Source organism: Aythya ferina (genome assembly GCF_964211825.1).
Source record: "Aythya ferina genome assembly, chromosome: 5".
NCBI classification, from domain to species: Eukaryota; Metazoa; Chordata; class Aves; order Anseriformes; family Anatidae; genus Aythya; species Aythya ferina.
This window is the reverse complement of record NC_140301.1, coordinates 15,750,818-15,774,276: the sequence shown is the minus strand read 5'-3', so window position 1 is coordinate 15,774,276 and position 23,459 is coordinate 15,750,818. Positions and strand designations below refer to the sequence as shown.

The window sequence follows — 23,459 nt, the reverse complement described above, 5'->3', positions numbered from 1 at the left end:
TAATCAACTAGGCCAGGAAAATGGACCCTTCCTTGTTCAGCGTTCAAAACCTACGCAATCTGTCCTTATAACACACATTCCTGAAACATTGCCATGTACTTGAACAGCTCTGTGTACCTCAAGCAAGTTAGGACACTTGATGGCCCAAAATCCTGCACCTGAAAGTGGTGGCATCCATTTCTTCCTCTCCTGCTATGGGCTTGCCACAGGTCAAATATTCCCTGGAGCTAATTCAGCGCCCACTGGTGCCACCCGGTGGATATCAACGCAAACACATCGGTGGCATTCAAAAGGAGAGGTGGTACGGCAGTGGTAGAGGTGAGACCCTAAAACTCATACCTGCTTCTCCTTTAGAATTTTTATTTATTTATTTACTTTTACAATTACAGTAACAATTTATGTCTTGCAGTAAAGCAAGTCTTCAGACTTCTATGCAGTCTGAAATATGGTTATAATGAGTGGAATGTGATTCATTTCTTACTTTACACCATGTTAAGTTCTATTGGCTTCACTAAGGTTGCTTATGTGAGCATATATTTCTATCTGCATACATAAAGTGCTAATAACTATCATTTATTTGTGTTTTTAAAAAAAAATGGAGGCACAGAAAGGTTAAACGAGTTGAGAGGAACAGATATCTCAAAAAATGAATTCCCCTTACTTAAAATTCTGCTCTGTTTTTGCCTCTTTCCTTCTTGGTGAAATATTCAAGCTAACCATAAGACAAGCATATTCTTTAGTTTGTTCAAATTCAAAACACTGGGAGGAAACACAATTTTACTGCTATTTATTTGTGCCCTCCTATCAAAATAACCCTCTCCATGCTTGATTACCAGTATCCGAGGAGTCTTGGCTTGCATACTGCTATCCAGCCCCATGCCTGATTGCCAGTATCCAGGACTGCTGGCTTGCACTCTCTGGATCTCCAGAACAGATGCTAAGCCATCTTCCTTTGTGTGTGCTGGGATGTGCTGATGATATCCCATGGCAGTGCTCTGGGAACACTTTCCATACCCTAAGAACTCCCTTATGTTTTCCCAACAGCCTCACAAAATATAAAAAGATGCTCTACACCAGCTCCTGCCAGCTGCTTCCTTTTGCCTCAAGAAACAACCTTGTAGGCAGACTCCGAAATGGCCTCATCAAACAGAAGGTGGCTCTTCTGGTGTCAGTGTCTCATCCTGAAACAACTTTCAAAGTGTTTCCCATATCAGGCATAGCTCTTTATACAACAGTTTATAGAGATTCTGCCTTCAAAGAACATAAATAATAGCCAAAAGGCTACGGGCTCCCGATGCCCAGCAAGCACTAGAGCTTTGCTCTCATCTCACAAACACATACCATCACACACAGCGTTGGAGTTAACACCAGACCTGCACTGGAGTGCAGCTGGGTGCCTGGGGCCAGAGAAGACCATTACATCCATTCTGTTTGATCTCTTACTCAGCGTCAGCCATAACATCTCCTGCGATTACTTTTGTATGAATACAAAGTCTTGTTTTAAACTTGATAATTTTTTTCTCCTGTTAATGCTTCTGAAGCTAAATATGAGGTGAAAACTGAAAAGAATGTGATTGACATGTGGATGGATGTACTTAATGAAAAGACAATTAAGGTAATTAACAGGTAGTGCATATGCAAGAAATCTTGCCTGAGTTCACATCAAAATGTCAGAAGCTGATTCTTCTCACCTACAATTTTTCAACTACCATAACTTCACTTTGCTTAGAATAAAAGTACTTCTGATTTACATGAGCAAGAAACGGCTCATGTCTTCACTGCAAAATAGCTTGTGCACCTAAAATGCTCAACTTGTTTTGGAAGGATCAGCAATGCACTTAAACTGGAATTCAAGGAATTTATTATCTGCTTATTGCAAGGAAGCTTTAGTTTTGCTCCAGTGTGGATGGAGTATTAGGCAAGATGCCCCATTTTTCTTGCTGCCAATCCCTACTCCCTTCTGAATGCTATTCTGACTTATCAGCTGAGTACAACAATCTGTTGCCCTCTCCCCATTTCCCTTAGGTTCTTGTGGGTTTGCAGCCTCATGAGGTTTGGGTCTCATTTTTATTTTTGCAGTTACTTGCACAAAAAGCTGTTTCCTTCAAACCTCAACAGTCAAACGACTGAAAGCATTTCCATAACCCAGAGTCTACATCAAAATTTGGAGTCGGTGCTGTATGTTTGCCTCATGCTCCCATTCAAGTGAGACTGGAAATCTACCTTTAATTCCCTTCATTAAGGAGAATCGACATCCTGCAACAGGGAAAGGTACAGACACATCCAAGAAGCCGAGCATGGGCAGCTGATACAATGTGCTTTTTGTGACAAGGTGGAGGCTTGGAAGGGCGGCAACCCCCCAAGCAACACGGGATGGTACACGCACACAGCAGTGCTAGAGAGGTACATGTCTAAGGATGGCATTAGTCAGAATTGCTTGCAGTGAATAATTTCTGCCTTAATGTGCCGTCATCAGTCAGTATCCTGAGAAACTGGACAGTTTAATTGGATAGCTGTTAATGAAGGTAGAGTTCTTCATGTTCACCCAGGTTTAATTCTGCATTCCAGCAAATGAGAATGCTGCCATAGAATTAGCGATTTAAAAGTTCTCGTTCATGCAAAGAACAAAGATACTGTTAAAATAGTATACTGAACTTCAAATACAGCACCTCAAACATGACCCTTGTTTCACTATCCTTAGTAGTCTAATTCCATTTGGTTTAAATTAAGAAAAATGTAAAATGTTTATAATTCAGGATAGCCTAGTTAACTTTTTTTATCATTTAATTTGGGACAGAACTTGATATTCACAATGCCAGTGTGAAAATGAATTGTCATTGTAATTTTTCTAAAGCATTTACTTGCATTAGTTTGAAAAATGAAGTCATTGTGATAGGGGTATATCATCTGATTATTTGAATGTTTAAAAGTTTTTATATTAAGGAACATTGTTCAGTATGTTCTTTAATTTAAGAAGAATAAATAATTTCAAAATTTTGTTTTTAAGCATAAAGTGTATTAAAGGCCAAGGGGCATTTTGGTCCTTATCCAGCTTAAATATATGTTTAGCTATAAGTACCAGAGCATCGCACTGAAACCACTGAAATATTGTTCACACATGCTGTCATATTGTTACTTGGACTAGTAAAACATTCTAGAATCAGTTTTTAATTTCAGGGAAGATTTTTGCTAAACATCAATGTTTATAAACGGATTCATTTAAATTGCCTGGATTTGTTTTTTATGTTCAGTGATTCACATCATATATTGTTTGCACATTAGTTCAACTACCTACAATGTTGAAACAGCTAAATAGTTGTAGTTCTGCTTCAATGTATAGATTTATATCCATTTTATTTCAAAGATAACAGAATTGCTATTTCACCCCCTCCTATTTCTCTGCCATAGCATTTTATGGCCAGAATGAAAGGAAAAACAATCAAGGCTAGGTCTGGCAACAACCATGTTTGTCATTTGGAGGAAAAAACAGTATTTTGATAGGCTGCAGAGTGTGTAATCAGAGATTTTTCAAAGCTGCATAGCCAAACAATGCTTTGTTGTCCTCAAACTACTGAAATCATTTGGAATGAGAACAGTGATAGAATAACCAGTATATTTGAAAGTTAAATATGGAAGTCCTTTGAATTTGTTTCTTTCTCCAGCTATATTTCATTCAGGACAGGACTGCTGAAACATCTCTGTATTGCAGCATCCAAGAAGGACTCTGAGGAGACATTCTTTAGCTTGTAAAGAGGAATAGGTTACATATGTTTACTGCATCATTTCTCATTCTTGCTGTGATAGTTGCCAAGGAATGGATTAATGTTGCTCCATTTCACAGCAGCAATGCAGCTGTAATTCACAAGTATAAAATGCATTCTCTTTGGATAACTGCTTCCTACTATTTAGAGAGAAAAAAAAAAAAAAGTGTTATGTTATTAGAACAAAAACTTTGTGTGTGGTAGTATTTTATGGCAGAAGGTAAAGGTCAGCCAAAAAAATCCAATATGAAGATTGGAAAAAAAAAATGATATCTGTTTCTTTGGCCAATTTCACACCAGCATCACTGAAAGAAATGTGTTAGCTTAAAAATGGAGCAAAAGACTCTGAGGAATAATTCCCCTAATGCTTCTTCAGCTGCTGCTTTTCTTCTATGTTTACAGTCTGTCCATGCCAATATAAGCAGATTTATGGTGGATAGTCGGCTGAATATGAGCCAGCAGTGTGCTCAGGTGGCCAAGAAGGCCAACGGCATCCTGGCTTGTATCAGGAACAGTGTGACCAGCAGGGATAGGGAGGTGATCGTCCCCCTGTACTCAGCTCTGGTGAGGCCGCACCTCGAGTACTGTGTCCAGTTTTGGGCCCCTCGCTACAAGAAGGACATGAAGATGCTTGAGCGGGTCCAGAGAAGGGCGACGAAGCTGGTGAGGGGCCTGGAGAACAAGTCCTACGAGGAGCGGCTGAGGGAGCTGGGCTTGTTCAGCCTGGAGAAGAGGAGGCTCAGGGGTGACCTTATCGCTTTCTATGGGTACCTCAAGGGAGGCTGTAGTGAGGTGGGGGTTGGCCTGTTCTCCCACGTGCCTGGTGACAGGACGAGGGGGAATGGGCTTAAATTGAGCCAGGGGAGTTTTAGGTTAGATGTTAGGAAGAACTTCTTCACTGAAAGGGTTGTGAGGCACTGGAACAGGCTGCCCAGGGAAGTGGTGGAGTCACCCTCCCTGGAAGTCTTCAAAAGACGTTTAGATGTAGAGCTTAGGGAAATGGTTTAGTGGGGACTGTTAGTGTTAGGTCAGAGGTTGGACTCGATGATCTTGAGGTCTCTTCCAACCTAGAAATTCTGTGATTCTGTGATTTCAGTCTTCTGTATGTATATTTGGGGTTAATCCATTGCCAGCTATTTATGAATTTATTTTTTTAGGGACAAAAATAACCATGATGGAAAACAGTTTCTTGGTAGCCAACTTGTTTTACAGATCTTCCCTGGATGTTTTTCCATTTGCTAATGTGTAGTCTACCTGCTTGACCCTGCATCTCTGCACTTCTGACCTAACTCAAAGGTATAGGATGGGATCCAACTTTGCTTAAGGTATGGGCAAGCTCTCCAGTTCAAAATGCAGACTGCAAAGGTCATTCTTTGCCTAAGGCATAAAAGCAATATTTCACTCTTCCTTTGCATTGCTTAGCTATGCCATTCTTGGAAGAGGAAAATGCTGTGTAAGGTCTATTCCCAATGATATATGATTCATCGTTCTCTTTCCAAGTCATTTAGATACTTGGAGACAGCCACAGGAATGTTAGGATTCTCATGCCAACTCAGATGAATCTGTATGGCCTGTTCATACAATGTTCATCTGGACTCTTATCCGCCCTCAGTTTTTGTGCTATAAAAATACCACCGATGATCTGCAACAAAACCTCCGCTCCATTTCAGATATTTAAGTGTAAAAAAGCATAGGAAAAGTTATCTTAAGATTATTACACCTTACACCTTAGTTATCTTAAGAAGATTGCACCTTATGGGTATATGTGCATACCATCTATGTGGTGTATATACACCACTTCTATAGAATAAGTACTATATATGTATGTATATGGCAGTCTCCTTTAGAGAACTATCTCTATGCACTATGGCTGTGAACCAGTTTGGGCCATTTGGCTTCAGCACCAGGAACTGCCCCATGGTCACCTTTCCCTCAGCAGTATAGATACAGCCTCAGATGATTTAAGTACTCCCCCTCCTAGGTCATTTCCAACATCAGAAACAGCCAGTAAGTGATAAAGAAGCTGATCCTTGAAATCAATGTGAAGATTCCCATTACATTTTGCAGACCTTAATAAAGGCCCAGATGACCTGTTTATCTGTGAAATTGCTGCTGTCACCAGATGGATGAATTCCTGTGCATGAAGAAAGATAATAAGGGTGATGAGTTTGATTTAGGACCGATATACAGCATCTGTCTGGCTCAAGGATATTCTGTGGAAATCCTGCCTGAAAATACAGAAATCTAGCCTCTACATTTCCTTGTACTGAATGAAATTAAATTCCTTGTAAAGCTAAGATGTATTTACCAGTTGCTGTTAAAATTTAACAGTGGCCCAGTACAACATAAAGCAGAACAACAGTGCAAAGGGGGTCTTTCTCTGCAAAGCCAAACGTTCACCAGAGCATTACCTGGAAATTCACAGTTAGATCTTGGAAATGGATTTAATCTTGCATTTCTGAGACAGGAGCAAAGACAGGAGAGCTGAACAGAACACACAACCCCACACTGCTTTGTCATTTTTCTCAAGTCACAAGGTGGTGGTGAGAAGGCGAAACACTTTGCTGGCGTTGTGGAAGCTCAGATAACCCCTGCTGCCCCATACAAGGGCAGTGTGCAGCTGGGCAGCAGCCATGGGAGAGCTCTTCTACACGAACAGGAAAACTGCTTTTAAAAGATTCTTCAAATGGGAAAACAGCAAAAGTCTTGGTATGGATTTGATAGGAAAAGAGGAAGATTTTTCTCTGCTCTTGGAACTTTATCTGCTTCCAGCACCAGTTTGGGGACAAATCTTATAGCCCAGACTGCCCGAATCTGCAATCTGCCTGGACACTGGTTCTTTGCTGACAGGACTCTCTTGGCCTCACTGTTATCCTTCTGAATGCAAGTGAAAGAAGAATCAAGTTTGACATCTCTGAAGAAACAGGTTTCTCCCACAAGACCTTGCACAGGGTACCACTGCACATACAAAGCTGCAGAAAACTGCCTGGAAACCCTGGAAGTTTAGCTGCGTGGGAATTGATCTAGAAGAGTTATTTCTTGCTACAGAAGGTAGGAAGCAAGCATGCAGGCGTGTTTAGCATAAACAGTGTCATGACAAGCTAACAAGGATGGAAAAAAAGAAATTTCCATATGGGTAAGCAAATAAATAGAACTGGCATATGGTGTAATACTACAGCCTAGTGTAAAAAAAGGCAGTATCCAGACCCCGTAAGGCCTAATTCCTGCTGGCAGACCCTGACTCCATTATCTATTGCAGTATTTCAAATCCCTCTCTAAATGTGAAGTAGTTCATGCATACACATCACTGAAAACAAACGAACTTGTATTTAAAATGCAAATTCATCAAGAGCATCACTCATCACTGATATTTACAGTTTGCATATCTGTTATGCCCAAAAACCCTGTCAAGAACTGATGCTGCCTTGTGCTCGATTGCTGGTCATGGTAGAACTGCTCCTCCCTGTATAGTCCTGATACAGGATGAAATGTATCAGGACTCTAGCAATAGAACTAGAAAATCAAACGTTCTCACAGATATTTCTCTACTTTTACTGCAGAAATACTCATATTAGTGTATTCATTGTTCATGATAGCACGAGATATGATTTTAGAAAGTTCTCTACTATTAAATGACAAAATTTGCTTAATAGGTCTATCGGTAACCTAAGCAGCAGGAACATGGGTGAATTCTGAATTGGGATGGCCTAAAATAAGTAGATGCTATTGAAAAATGTTTTAATTGATCCTTCCAGGTTTCTCTGATGTTTGACTTAGTGCAGCAAGTGTGGCTAAAGCTGTGTTTTGTTTATATCTTCTCTGAAATGTATTAATACGAACGATTATTATAATTCCTTGTTTTATCTGCATTTACAAAACTTGCGCCTATTGTCTGAGCCTCTGGGCATGTTTACAATTGTTTTAAAGACACTTGCTAATATTGAATTGCTAAGAATGGGTAGCATGCAGACAACACCCATATGAATCAGATGCAGTCTATAATAGCATTTGACTATTAACCAAATGCTGCACATTTAGTCCATAAATAAGTACACTAAAACTCCCCAAATTGAGATGGATATAGCAGTTAGTTTTCCCACACCCTGTTTTTCCATCATGGTCTTGATTATAAATCTTATGAGCTGTCTTTTCATCACTACTAAAGATTAATATTTACACATCATAAATGTCCTGTACTTCCATGTGATTGGCACCTTTCACTTTCTTCTCTGGGACAGGAAAACACTGCCTAATGGAAAAGACATTCTCATGTAAGGCCACCTTTAACAGAGGTCTACAGTGTCCTTCCATTCCCTTACGTGACTGATGATTACACGATTAGAAGGTAGATTACATTCAAAATTCTAAAATAATTACTTTCTGCTGCCTGCCCGAAATGTATTTATTTTTATGGAAGAAATAATTCTGGAAGTTCAGTATTTCTGTATTATGGTAACCTTTATGCTAACCTTTTCCTGATAAGGCATAAAAATGCAGGTTTAGACTTTTTTTTTTTTTTTTTTTTTGGAGCTGTCATTCACATAGACTGCTAAAATTCACAGATTTCATTAGAGAAAGAGGAAGAACAGAAGAGAAACAGAGCAGGGTTTAAGCACAGACTTACACTAAGAACTAGCAAAGCACTTCTCATAAGAAATACCCATTGAAAACTTGTATCTTAAAGTTACTAGCAGGAAGTAAAGGGCCACTTCAGTCTAACCGAATTGCAGCATTCAAAGACCAAAAGACAACAAAAATTAGGTTGATTTTAGGCTATGGCTTGCTCTATTATAATCACAGAATCAGAGAATTGAAGGGGTTGGAAGGGACCTCAAAAGATCATCGGGTCCAACCCCCCCTGCCAAAGCAGGTTCCTTAGAGCAGGCTGCCCAGGTAGGCGTCCAGACAGGCCTTGAATATCTCCAGAGAAGGAGACTCCACAACCTCCCTGGGCAGCCTGTCTCAATTTAATGGCCTTTTGAGACTTCAGTTCCATTTACCTTGGTTTTCCAAGCTTTTCTCTGCAGCTAGAAGCCCTGGAAAAAATAAAATAAAAACAAAGGCGGGTCTCTAGGAGCTGTGACTATAGCAGGAATATCTACAAGCATAATAACTGGTATGACCAGGATGCAGAGAGATGATCCTGAATGGAAAAAACCAGCTCATTTCTCTAGTAAGGATATCAGTGGTCAGAGAAAAGGAAAACATATTAATGACTTCTGCTCACGGTAAAAGGCCTACTGCTTGGATCAATTTTTTAGTGCAATGTTCTGTCTACTTTAAAAGTTGCAAGTGACGGCTGTTAGAAGTGGAGAACCAATCTATATGAACTGCATTCACTCATGTACTTGCACAATATTTTCCTGTATATTACCCTTAGAACAGCACACTTTCAGCTGTTTTTCTGGAGATCCATAGATCATGACTGACACTTTTGAAAAAGATAAGTAAGGATGCAAGCATGCCCTGTATTTTGTGTTACACTCTAAAGCTTTTCTGAGAAAACGCTGTCTGAAAATCATGTCTCTGAGAGGTCTCATAACAAATAGCCACTTTTGAAAGTGTTAATCACTGATGTTAAAGATACCTTCTTTCTATTTAATATTATACTTTTTATCCTTATAAAGGGAAGGGAACAGGCACTAAATATAATAATATAATAGAAAGATTTATTGCGAGTATATTCATGTAAAGAAAATGAATGCAAAGGTCTTTAGACTTTCATTCCATGGGGGACTACAGCAATTTTATCAGTATACTTTTTACTTAAACAAGATCTCATAAGTAGTTTAAATAGAAGACTTCATCTGAAAAATATTGCAAAATATCTGTTAATCACTCCCTTCAAAAAATAGCTGTATTCCCATCTGAGGTCATCTCTTATAGTAATACTTGACTTCAAATTTTAGGATTTTATACTTGACAACTGAAATTAGTAAATTTCACCTCTCTAGATCTTGAATTTCCCATATACAGAAGAATTAAGCTATTTAGACCATATATTTCTTATAATCAGAACTAACTGGTAGAACAATGTTTGTACAGGCTGTAATATGAATTTCAAGAGCAGCTGTTTGACTACCCTGGAGCGTATGTCCAAGAGAAGCACAGATATGCTTTGCTTGGTCAAATGGTGCTTTTTCTTCCATAGGCTGATGTACTAATAAGTAACTTCCAGCAGGTGAAAAAAAAAAAAATTGCAAAGCAATAGTTAGCTTCAGTTGTTTAACTTAAACATTAAATATTTCGCTTGCTTTATCACTGTAATTTTCACATTTAAATTTCCAATTCTCTTGTCAAGCACAAAGTTGTGTTCATGCTTTCAACACTGCAAGAAAAAGTTTTACACCCACCTCCTCTTGGTTATTATTTCGAAAGCAATTTAAAACAATCTCACAAAAACATGATTTCTCATATTATACTTAGTGAAACAGAATACTCAGTAAATTAATGTTATCATTGGTGTCTCAGGATAATGTTGAGGAATGTCTTAAGCATTTTTCTTGGCTTACTAGCTTGTAAAGCATTGTGTACCATGCACAGATTATCATTTTCAAGGGGCAAACACATTTTACATGCTTACCCATATCTCCATCCAGACATAAGATTGAAAAGCACTCGATATCTACCACTTTTTTCTTTTTTTTTTTTTTTTTTTTTTTTTTGATCATTCATCAAATGTGCAGAACAGCTAGTCTAGCACAAGGTAAAAAGAGTATCATTTGCTGTTACTGACTACTGCAAATTACCAGCCAGATTTAAGGGGTAGGAGAAAAGTAATTGCATGTTCCCATTAACTTTCTCAAACAGGTAGTACATTCTTTAAAGCAATTATTTAAGATGCATTTCTCTGTTTCCAGAGAACTCCAGCCACATTTAAGAAAAGGATGGATAACAGAAGTCTACTTATGCAAACTTATGTGGGTAAAGGTTAGCACATGCAGGGAAGAAAGAAAGAATGAGAGAGAGCAGTCACAGTGGCTACCTGACATACTGTAAGCATAGAGGTATTTGGTGAGGGATTTTTTGCATGAGGAGAGACAAGAATGATTTTTTTTTTTCACTCGGATAACACTTAGAAACTACATGTTTGCTTCCTAGATTGTGAATCCAAGTTGCAATCCAGAGATACATGATATGACAGAGGTTAAAAACAGAGTGCAGGGAAAGACCGACCTTTCATTTTCATTCGCAGTCATGATCATCATAAACATTACTGCAAACAGGCCCCGAAGCACAATCAGCTTAATATTTGTCATTTCAGAACAGTCAGCTTCTTTTCTATTGAAATGAATCACATAAATACAAACAGGTTCTCCTTCCCCTGTTTATGTCCTTCACATGTCCACTAATAGTTTGTGCACAGCATTTCCCATTCCCCGATTTTTTAAAAAGACAATTAAAACCAGAAGTATGGTTTAGTTCTGGAATGGAAGTAAAATTAAAGGTGAAAAGTCAAGACAATCAACTATTTTCCAAGAAACTATACATTCTGAAAGAAAGATGTACTCTCTCCAGACAACTGTTACTGCTGCTCAGGTTTAACTAGCAGAAATCCATGAAAAATTAGAAAACAGAGAAATGTTCAACTTGTAGCAAGTAAAAAGTATGATCTAACTGGGGAGAAAATGACACACAGTGTTTGTGATAGAAGAGTTGAACTCTAAAAAACAAAGAGAAAAGGAGAAACAAATGCATAAAAAAAAAAAAAAAGCCAAAATCTACTCAAGCTTTTCATTTGCATGGAAAACAAAGGTGGTCACTTTGGATTAGCAGGGTCCTTTGTGATACTCCAGGTACATTGCTGAAGCACTGGCATGCTGCAGTGATTCAAATTAAGCTACAGGGATCCAGTTTCCTCTTTCACGTGATCGAAATTGCTGCTGTACTGGTAGATCTTTATTTATTTATTTATTATTATTTTTTTCCAGAAAAGGTGTGGAGTATCAACCACAGGAAAGACAGTTAGATAGAACGAGCATGAATTATACTTATGGAAGGGAAGGCAGTTTTTGCTGGTACTACTTCTCAGAGTTTGTATCACTGCAGGATTCCACTGATGAACCACTGATCCAACCTCCTTTTGACTGAATAACCTCCCATATCCATTTATGCTCCCCCACAACCATTTGAGCATTTAAGTATACTACCGGGTGCTTTTTAACTGGGCAAATGTTTTATAATTCTGTTTTATGACTTAATCACACCTAATATATAAGCTATGTTACTGTTTGTACCATTGCAGTATTTAAGCTATAAAAGACAAATTCTCTTCAAGGCTTTATTGGAGTATATCTAGAATAAGTCCACAGAAATTTGTGTCATATTTTGGATAGAATGGGCCCAGACAAAGTAGGTTGATTTATATTGCTATTACTGGAAGCAGTATTTGGCTCAGCCTCTCTGGACAGCACTAACTTTAAGCATGAGAGTAGTGAGTATGTCATTACCAATGGCTACAGCCTCAGTAGACGAATTAAAATCTGGAAAGTTAAATGACTAGGAAAAAAACAGTACAGAGATAAAAATGTTTCATTTCCCTGCTTTATTTCATTCTTACATCTTTCATCAGGGAAAAATAAGCCTACAAAGATTCAGGATGAATACTATCTTCATGGACACCATTGATCATAAGTAGAGCCCAGAAATGCGGTAGCATATAGGAGGCCAAATTCCATGTAATAAGCCATTCCATATGCTGCGCATGTAATACAATCAATAGGCTATTACCTTAGTCTTATCCACAAACTAAAGCAACAAAATTAACAGATCACAATCTCCAACCCAAGTCTGAAGCAAGCAAAGTTTGGACCTTGAGTCACACAGTATGAGTTATGGCCCAGAACACTGTTCCTGTGTAAAGTTTAGACCTGTCTTGAAATCATCAGTACAATGAAATTCAAAGACTTGGGTTTTAGGGAAATATATTCTTGAGGGCTGTGAATACTATATTGCTGAGATGTGGTTTATGATAGATAAATTATCATTATTGGATTTATTGTTTAATGCCAAGAAGCAAGAATAAAATGTTTGCAAATATATTGTTCTTGTAATTGATGTAACAAGCATGAAGAACAGTGGTAATGGTACCTCACCAACATTTCTTACTTTTCATGTAACACTGTCTCTGAAGATGGCTTGTTACCCAAATGAGATTTGGACAGAACTGATCCAAATTCCCTCCTTCTCAGCCTCTTGCCCATTAAATAGCAGGCTCCAGTTGGTGCATATTTTTTCAAAAGCTAACACCCTAAGCACCAGCTGCCAAAATATTGATCATTTTTCCTTTATTAGGGACATACCTGCATGGACAATTTAAGGGAAGAAAAAAAGAAAAAAAGAAAAAAGAAAAAGTCCAAAACATTTATATTATGGTCTGAGGCAGCTGGAATTATTATTGTGGTGATCATCAAATGAAGTATGGTCATTTCATTCGGTTACCCTTTATTCTTCCAGGACACTCTTTCATGCCACATGTCAAATAAATACCATCAGAGACAGGATTCAATTTTGCTTTCCCTGGAAGGTATGGCTCATCCTCATACACCATCAAATGGTCCATGCACAAATATCAATATCTCTCACTCCTTTCATTTGTAAAGCGCTATTCACTCTGGAAACAGACAGGTATCATCTATTGACAGAAAATGTGCAGTAATCATAACAGGGGAAAGGTCAAAGTAGTCACTTGGTGCTCCCAACATCACAGAAAGCATAAAGAATCACCTACAAGACAGGACTGATGATGTTTGGTTGGCCTTTTAACAAAGAGAAAGGAAATCAGGGTGATTTTTGGTCAAAGTAGAAATAACTGACCATCTGTGGTTTGTGCAATCAGCATTGCTGTGACTGATTTGTGTCCAACTAATTCAGCTAATACTCAGCTAGTAAATAAATGAAATACATATTCTCCCTTACCAGAACTGACTGGACATCATGAGTAACAGAGGTGTTACATGTATTTATAATAATTAACGACTAACCAGTATCTCCAAACTTTATATAGTTTACCTATGAATATATTAAATAATATTTACCTTGTTCGCTATGGAAATTGAAAAAAAATATGCAAATGCTGTAAAATATTTAGAAAATTTAAAGGAAACTTAATATATAGTTATGAGCATTTGTTCCAGAAACCTAGTTCCAGTAATTATATACATCCAAACTGCAAACAGAAACACATGCTGTGACCTTCTGGTACAGGTCCAGTGAACACTGCTTAAATTTCAAATGTTTGACTGATCTCTGTGCAAACAAACTGCAGGACAAAAATTATCTCTTCTCCCCCCCCCCCCCAGGAAATTATAAATAGAAGGAAGTCATGCTCTCTTTGTTGAGAAATGCCAGGTAGATAAAAAGAACTGAAAGATAAAAATAAACATATTTGTTAATGATTAATTCCTGAGATAAATATCTTCTACTGACTACTGACAGATCTCTTGAAGGTTTTTTTTTTTTTTTTTTTTTTTTTCTTTTGGGGGGGGGGGTTGGTTGGGAGGAGAGTGATGGGGTGGAGGATGATGGTGGTGGTGTGAGAGTCCTAGCTGTCTACAGATGACAGGACTCAAAAATCAGATGTTCGTTCATACAGATAAACTTATGTTGATATCCTTTGGTTGTTCTAGCTGAATAATTCAGTGCATTAAATATAGACTGAGTGTGAATTTCTGTTAGATATATATGGCACAAGAAGCTGTATTTGTTTAAGGCAGGTATATGGAAGCAAAGGGTGTGGACCAAAACACTGGCAAATTTGAGAAAGATACTGGGGAAAGTTTTATCTGGTACATTTAGAACTGCTTCAGATCATTTGTTCCCATCTGGTCTCAGTCCTAATCATTTGTTCTTTTTTTATTCTAGCAAAACAAGTAAATACAGTAGCTACCACACTGCAGGCTACTGATGGTTTTCACTGGTGGCATGACTGACTGTCTGGGACACAGCTGTATCCCCTCTGCACACTGCTGTCTGCCTCCATGGAATACACGGAGGTTGAAGCATACGCGTTTGTGGCAACAGATTAAGGAAGAATAATCTTGTGATTTTGTGAGAGTGTAGGGGTCAAATCGCTCAGTTATACCTTAGCAGTGTAGTGGGAGATGCTAAATAAAATGTAGGAAAGAGCTTTTGCTTCCAAGAGAGTCTCTTGGTCTTGAACAAATGCAATACTCTTGGCTAGGCTGAGTCAACAAATCAATCCATATTTCCTCATGTGAGATTGCATTTGAAACAGCTCCATTGTGCCTTCCTCCTTGCTTGGAAATGTTTCCCCTTGGCTAACTGTTCTAGAGGGCTGGTGATAAGGTACTTAGAAGGGGCAAGGTCATGACCCTATGTATTTATTTCAACAATCAGCTTCAAAGCAGCTTTATCAACACTTCAAATCCAGACAACATTAGAGAATCTGTGCTATTGCATGCCATTGACTTCAGTCACTTTTCTTTGAATTTCCCATTTACAGCATCCAGTTAATGGAACCTATCCACTCTTTGAGAGGCTTTTTTTTAAACAGAATTAACTGTTGAAAGATATCAAGCATTTTACATGCAGCTACGCATGGAGAGATGCACACTATCACTGTCAATACTTCCACATCTTTAGCAAAGGCCAGAAACAGATGAGACGTGGGTGCCCTAATGTTTCACTTAGTCTCTCCTTGTAGCAGCTGTGATGCTGTAACCATGAAGATATGAGGTCTGTAAACAGGCACAGTGCTTGGTCTAAGCTGGTCTAAGAAAAAATACCACATCTTCCTAAAAATGTCATGCACCTTACACAATTTAACTATCTTTTAAAACAAGTCTGAAGATATATTTCAAGTATCTTCACAGAAAAAGATACTGATGATAATTTAAGCTATTCAAATTGAAAAAAGTAACAGTCTATAAATTGGTCAGCGTGCACATTTTTGACACTCAGAAAATTATTAGTGGGTTAATGTCAAATTACTGTTAGCACAATGTATAAGGATTTATATCATGCAGAGGATTCCTAACAGATTGTAGACATCTTCAAAACATGCTTCAGGAGGTAAAAACCTGTTTTTGATGGTGTTTTTTGCCAGTACACAGCAGATGCTCAGTTGGACTAAATCTGTGCAACTACAGAGTGGTGACCTGACTGTAACTCAGCCGAAGTCCAGGATCTGCCTTAGTAACTAATAAGAACTGTAAAATGTCGCCAAACTTGCTTTCTCTCCTTGTTTCTTCTATTTATTTGTGCATTTAATTATTTATTTATTGTTTAAGAAAAGAAGCAACAAAAAGATCAATCTGTATCAGCTAACCCAATTAGAATACATAACAAAAATGTGCAAGCTAGTTTCACTACATACAGAAACCAACGAAGGAAAAAATTATAATAATTATATAATTATATGATAATTATAATTATTAAAATTATAATAATGTGATTTTAAGCTTGGATTGCTTTTTTACCTTTAAGAAGTAGGTGCACGCAAGATACTGTGCAAAGAAAAGCTGATGTTATTTTTATTTTCCAAGTGCTAATGTTTTTTCTTCTTATAAAATCCTCTTACGAGAAAAATACCTTCAGCATAAACATCACCAGTCTTGACATAGTGTATTAAAAAACCAAAAGTGATACTGTGTTTCTGCTTTATACACTCAAGAAGTAGCCCTGAACTGCACAATGCACAGTTCAGCATGTTTTGCCACATTCTGCCTATTATGGCTGAGTACTTCAGAAAATAAGCCCTACTTCCCTTGCAGTGAGTGTAAGGTTTCCCACTACTTTTCACACAGAATTTCAAGTTACCTTTAATTGGCAATTGATAGGAATCCATGCAACTCTTACTTCTACCACGTAAAATAAACAAATTGGGCACTATGCTGCTGTTGTATTACTCAATACATGAAAGGATGAAGATGGGCTACCAAGCGCTCTAGAAATTTCTCAGAATTTTCCAAAAGTTTAGTGCATTTCCAAAAGTTTAGTGATTGTTTCATCTTCATATTCAGATTGGGATGTGCCTTTTTGCTGCTTCTTTACCTGTTTTAAATGTTTCAGTCATTCAGATAAAATAACCAATTACACAGCAAACAAATTGAACAGTTCACAAATGCCCCCCGGTCTGACATTTGTTCATGTAAATTACTGGACAAATACTTATGAGCAACAAACATGTTGTCAGAAACCTGAGTCGGATTATAGATACGTCTTGACCAGTAAATATCCCAAAAGCTCAGTCCCTGGTTTGTTAGTTCTGATATTGCTTCCCCAATCTTACTGCAAAGATGAGTCACTTTTGACTGAGCTGCTGACAGCAATGGTTTTAATGTTTAATTTTTCTAGCTGGAAAGAAAACCTTTTTTAGCTATGAACATGCTCAGCCGACCAGATGGACATAATACCTCCACAAATATGTGAAAGTTACCTTTAAAAAGGACTGCAGTGAGCTTTAAAACAAATTCTGAATGTTGCATCATATTATTTCTGAGATAAAATAAAATGCATCTATTCTGTCTTTAAAAAATATGATGAAAACAAGAAACATAGGGTTAAGCAATTTTTTCTTATGTCAGAACAAGGAAAAATGCTCTAACTGCTATCCAAATGGCACAATCATAAGCAATCCATGTTACTTCTAGGTCAGTACACTGTTTCCTATTAGTGCCGTTCACGTGTTCTTATGCACTAGACAACAGGTATCGGGTAGGACATCCTACACTAAAATATATCTAAATAATACACTTTTAGTTACTGATAAGCCTAAAATTCTAACCACAGCATTTGCACTGACTCATGACCAAATAGCATATCCACTGTCACGATGCACATCATGCAAAACAGACTCAGGCATTTTGGAAATGTGTTTGTTTTCATGTTTTCCTGTTCCACTGACTACAACTATTATATCTGGAATTACTCCATTTTTTCATCCTGGCTTACCCACATGTATTGCTATTGCACAATTACCTCAGGACAGCCCTCTGCACTATTAACCATCAAAGACAAAAGAAACTGAAAGGAGAGGAAAAAAAAAATATTGCTTTTCTCTATGTAAAATGCTCCTGTTATTTTTCTGCAATCAAACTACATGATCAAAATAGGCATGTGAACAGCATACTCTCAATTTTTAAAAACATTTGAATAATATGACTCTACAAATATAGAGTAATAAAAAATACTTTTCAAATATTTTATGTATAGAAGACATCAAGATATTTAAAAGGTTGAGTCCATTTCAGGCCATAGTTTGATTACAATTTAGAATAGCAGTCTTTATGACAAATTGATTAATAGCATGAAAATGTAACTATAAAAAAAAAAAAAGCCACAACAGACCATTCATAACCATACTGTGGTCATGGCCTTACACCTTTGAAAACGCTTACCAATGACTTTTCAGCAAGTCTACACCATAATGTTGGTTAAATAAAGAAATAGTTCACAGAACAGGCATAGGTATTTATGCAGAGAAAGGCTTCAAGGAATGAAGCCTTACGACTGGAAGGCCTGTAAGCAAGACTGGCCATTTGTTTCTGTTATGCTGGAACTTGAACAGGATTTAACTCAAGGACATACAGTCCATATCAGACTACTCGGTGAACACTCCGGTCCTCCTTGGCTTTTCATCTTGGGAATCCGTGTAACATCAGGGCTCCATCTTTCTTTGCACAGGGCTGGGCAACCAGCCATCAGAAAATCCTAGCCCTAGGCAGTTTGCCTAGCGCTTCGGCTGCAAGTTTTCCTTGCTCATGCTGGGCTGCTGTTTTTTTTCTGCTCTCAGTTTGTAACTCCCACAAATCTGTCTTGGAGTACACTTGTGTGAGGACTGCTGCTTCTACCCAAGTGCTTTTGATCAGCAACAAAGAGTCCTATGCTGTTTGCATTGTTACTATGTGTGAAGTTTTGTGCTTCAGTCCATTAATGGGGAACGTCTCACATTTCTCTCTGATTTTTTAATTTTATTTTAGGATAGCAATTTATTTCATTTTGAACTTTTCATGCTGCTTAATGGGCCTCTTCATGTCAGTCTAGAAAACTCACAAAAAGGAATAAATCTTGCTTTGATTTGTCCTTTTGAGAAGATGGGTTTCCTCCTCATAAAGGAAAGGGGTGTCTCAAAGCCCAAGGATCTTAAAAACCCAGGGAGGCCACAGTTGCTTGATATCAGCAGCCTTCCCTCCAGGTAGTAGAGCTCTACGTGAAGCCATGCGTACACGCAGTTTCTCATTACTGCCTGACTCATCCCTTCACAGAGAAAGACAGGGGATTTTACTGTTTGGGAACAGAGTTAAAGATGTGAATATAAATATCTGTTTATCATTTAAAATGTGCAGAAGAGAGACAGATTGCAATTACTGTGGTGTAAATTTGAAGTAACATTACGGAAATTTAGATCAGGATATATGCTCAAACTCATAACGAAACTACTAGTCAGAGAAATTATTTCATTGATAATGGGGCCCAAGAAATGGAGAGAAATTGTATTGTAATGGTAGCTTTTTTTTTTTTTTTTTTTTTTTTTTTTTTTTTTTTTTTTTTGACAGAACCAACTTGAACTTGTTTCAGCTTTTTGAAATAGAGCATAATAATTGCATTCACAGGATCTGGCTGAAACCAGGCAGCCAATTCACAGGTGGAAGGAACATCTGACAAAATCCCTTTTAGCAGGGAAGCTGCCAGTGCATGCACCTGGCTTTTTGTTGGAGTCATTTCCATCTGACAAAAGCATTGTTGTGAAATGATGGGGAAAAATAAACAAGGAACAAGGCATGCTGGAATTTAAACTGAAAGAGAATCTTGCCTGAGTTTAGGAAAGGCTAAGGGAAGCACTGGAGGACCTAGCACTTTCCCACCAGCAAAACAGAGGAAAATGAAGATTTGTGGGAACCTTATCTGCATTTCTCATGTTTTTCTTTCTTTCCTTTTTTTTTTTTTTTTTTTCCCCCCAAGCAGTCCTGAGAACCATATTGTTGGACAAGAGACCCATTCTTTAGGGATTTTAACAATGAAAATAGAATTCTGGGTCTTGTTCCAAGGGGATAATATACAGTGGTTTGTAAACATTCACAAATGATGCCAAGCTCTTGCTAATGATATTTAAGAGTTGACAACTTTCAGTGTACAGGCTGAGCTCACAGGTGAGGTATGTCACTGCTGGGTGTGGTGTACCAGGAATTGCTGGCCTTCCTAATTGCCATAATTAAGAGTCCAGAATGCAACTTAAGTGCTCAGGAACAAAGCGTTAGAGTTTGTGGTGAGGACTGACTAGGTTTAGAATAAAGAAAAAAAATATAAAACTATGTCATATGCTATAATCACTTCTTTAACCAGACTCCATTAACTAATTTTTCTACTTAAAAATTACAATAGAAATAATAGAAATTATAAACCAAACTGAGTGTGAAAGAGAACTGTGTCCTCTGGGCTTGATCCAAATTGAATCTCTTAAAAATCTCACAAAATCTTTACAGTCTTAGAATGGCCAGCACAGCTGGCTCACTGCCACCCAATAAGGTTTCTGCATAGGGGCCATGCCAGGCAGATTCCTGGTTCCTGTCCTGTTGGGTCATTTTTCACGTTCCATGTATTTCTTACTGCTGAAATAGGCTGTTGACAGCCAGAAGCAGCCACTGTGCCGAATTCCTTAGTCCTTTTGCCAGATTCATCACTGGCAAGATGTGAATCCAGCTCTGAGCCTATAAACTAAAGCAAAACACTATAACTTACACCAATTTGCTGACATTACTGTCAGACTTCTCCAAGTTCTGCATTGTACATTTTATGGTTTATCCCATTCTGCTTTTTTTTTTTTTTTTTTTTTTTTTTTTTTGTATTGTAATTCTCTGTATGTGGAATGGAAGGCAGTTAATTGTCACTAATAAAAAGACTTTCCAGACAATCTTTTTTACTATTCTTCTTTCTGTCATTCTACTCAAAAGAGAGAGGGAGACCTCCAACTTCTTGGATTTGAAGAGGAAGACAATATTTTACATTTCTTTTATAGGAAAAGAAGGAAGAGAAGAGAGGAAGGTCTAAGTTACTAACAGCTATTGCATACAGCAAACGTTTGCCCTTTCCTTTTACCTTCCCTTATCAATACTTAGTAATACTTGTCTGCTAACTTAAAAATTCCCTCCTTTTTGGATAAAGTAGACTATATCTGGGTGACAAAGCTCATGATTTGAGCAGCACTGGGAAGTGGACAGCAAAAATTATCCTTCACTGAAATAAGAAATAAAGAAGATATTTCTAGGGACACCAGCTATAGGTCCCTGGAGGAAGCAGTGTTAGTTGAAATTCATGTGTTGTCTCTATTTTTTAACTAATTTATTTGCTGATTTAATATCAGGGTAAAGCAAGTGCTTGGAAAAGTATATAGTAGCTATATTTAGACAGAAAGAGGCATTTATGATTTTCTTACATTCAACTTTGACCTGAGTGATTTACACAAACTTTCTACTCAAATGTTCCTGGAAAGGTTGGCCACTGATTCAGCTTCCTTTATTTCCTCTATACAACACCAGTTAGATAAATACATGTGATAAGAAAATATATGAAAAAGAATACATGAAACTCAGCCATGTTACAGCATGAAACACTTCCTGATGGAAGTATAATGGATTGGCAGATATGAAGGCGGATGTTTTAAAAACTTGCATTTCTCTTCATGTTCCTTTGACCTACAGTTATGTTCTATGTATACAAAAGCTGAATGATGAAATGGGTGAAATTATTGAATGAGTTTGGAACATGACATGAGAAATACATTTCATTAAATTCTGGCTAACTTGCCATGTCTGAAACTTTAGATGGTTATAGAAGCCTGTGTCCTGAACCAAGCAGATATCATTCAAGTGCTGGACATTCCCTTTCCCTTGTCAGTGCTTTGCTGTGGAAATCAATAGTTTAATTTCTTTTGTATTAAAGCCAGTATTTTGTATTAAGAGCTGTCAGATTATAATCATGTCCTCTCTCTGTGAGATCTTTAAAAAAGCAAATGGAAAGGAAAATAAAAAAATATGTTTTCATGCAAAGACAACTTTTGTTTTTTAAGTGGTCATCTTTTCCAGCTGCTTCTTCTTCCCTCAAAGTCATAATCCTCTGTCTGCCACATCACAATTAGCAGTGGAGAAGTGTGGGATTCAAATCCACAGGATTACGACTTTCAGAGACTAACAGGCAGCAAGACTGAGTGAAGTACGTGACATAAATCCTGTCTTCATGAAAACATATTTAGCAACAAAAACAAAGTTTCAAACATGTACAAAAGAAGTAAAATACATTTTCTTTATTCACTAAGACACCAAGTGAAGGGAGCGGGCCGTGTCCAAATCAAATGTTAGTCACTTTCTTTAGATATTTTGAAAAATATTCTGTCTGTTCTTTTTCAAGTTTTCATAAAGTTCTATGACTTCTGACAAGACACAATGAACTTCAAGAGTCACTGCAACAGACAACCAACCAGGCACAACCTCAGGTTTATTACCCGAGCAGATCTGTGAGAGCAGAAGAAATTCTCCAGCCAAACCACACGATGATTCTCTACTTCAGTGATATTTAGTGATAAATATTAGTGCCAAGGTAGAGTTTTTGCCAGCTGGATCAGTGCAATGGACCTAAATCCTGAGTAATGGCAGACCGAACCCATCTGCAGTTTTGATGATTTCTTTTAGGAAACACACTTCAACAACCAAACTCATGTCAAGCTGAAAAAAAATTATGCAGTGTTAAGTGTATTTCAGACAAAATTATAAATTCTATTGATGAAAAAGATTCTGGGCAAAACCTGATGAATAGAAAAAATATTTTCTTATTAGTCATAAAAATATTTGTCATAGCAGACCAAGAGTTTGGAACAAGTAAACATTCTTGTCCTTCTACAGTACTATTCTTGTTCATGAAAACAGTCTTCAAGATTTTCTGCAAATGCTGGCTTCTTATTTCAATTCCTGTCCCCGTGCCGAAGGAGATGACAATTTCTCAGCTTAAAAACTGCAAACTGTGATTCCAGTGCTATCCCTCCGTCTCTGTGTCAGGGTGAAGGAGAACAGAATAGGAACTGAACTGTTTGGTGCAGTGAGCTGCAGGGCAGAAGACACACATAGAAGAGGATCTACCTCTCCTTTACCCATCTCCTTGCCTTCCACTCTGACTTTATGTATCCTGCTCCTAAACTTGTAAATGAAAAGCTGAAATCTCCATGTAATATACAAGTGTAAAGTGTATAGCAGACACATGATAGAGAGTATTTAATGATAGCTATACTTGTAATCAAGTATACTTGTAATCAATTAATCCATGTTAGCCTTTTCTCTTTTTTTTCAATGAGCTATTGCAAGTTATAGTGATAAATGCAAGTATAGTGATAAATCAAGAACTTCAGCTAAATTTCCCCACCTCTGCTATGATCCGTATTCACTCTGGTGATACTGTTTAATTAACATTGCAGACATCGTAGACTATTCCATATTAGATAGAGACTGATCTGGAGTTTACAGGAAAATTTGCCCTGTATTTCTTTCTTTAGAAAACTTGTAAACATAAAATTAGTACTATTTAATATAATTACTGCAGTTGCTTTCAAACTATAAAGAAAAAATGCTCAGATAAACCTTCTGAAGAGAACTAATCTACAGCTAATCTTACCCTAATCTACAGTGAAATTCTGTTTTTAATGACTACTAGCATTTTACTCTGAAAATTTCTAAAATCCAAGCGGATTCC

The 23,459-nt window shown here is 37.5% G+C and overlaps 1 long non-coding RNA gene across 4 annotated transcripts in view; it reads right to left on the bottom strand.

Moving 5' to 3' along the window:
- Positions 1-23,459, bottom strand: part of LOC311437314 — a 487,226-nt gene that overhangs the window by 279,300 nt on the left and 184,467 nt on the right. Inside the window, exon 5 of one of the 4 annotated variants that reach the window (XR_014693403.1) lies at positions 21,215-22,441. The exons of the other annotated variants lie outside the window; for them this stretch is intronic. This is a non-coding gene — a long non-coding RNA (uncharacterized lncRNA). Of the gene's footprint in view, positions 1-21,214; positions 22,442-23,459 lie in introns of those variants that run through there. 4 annotated transcript variants of the gene reach the window in all.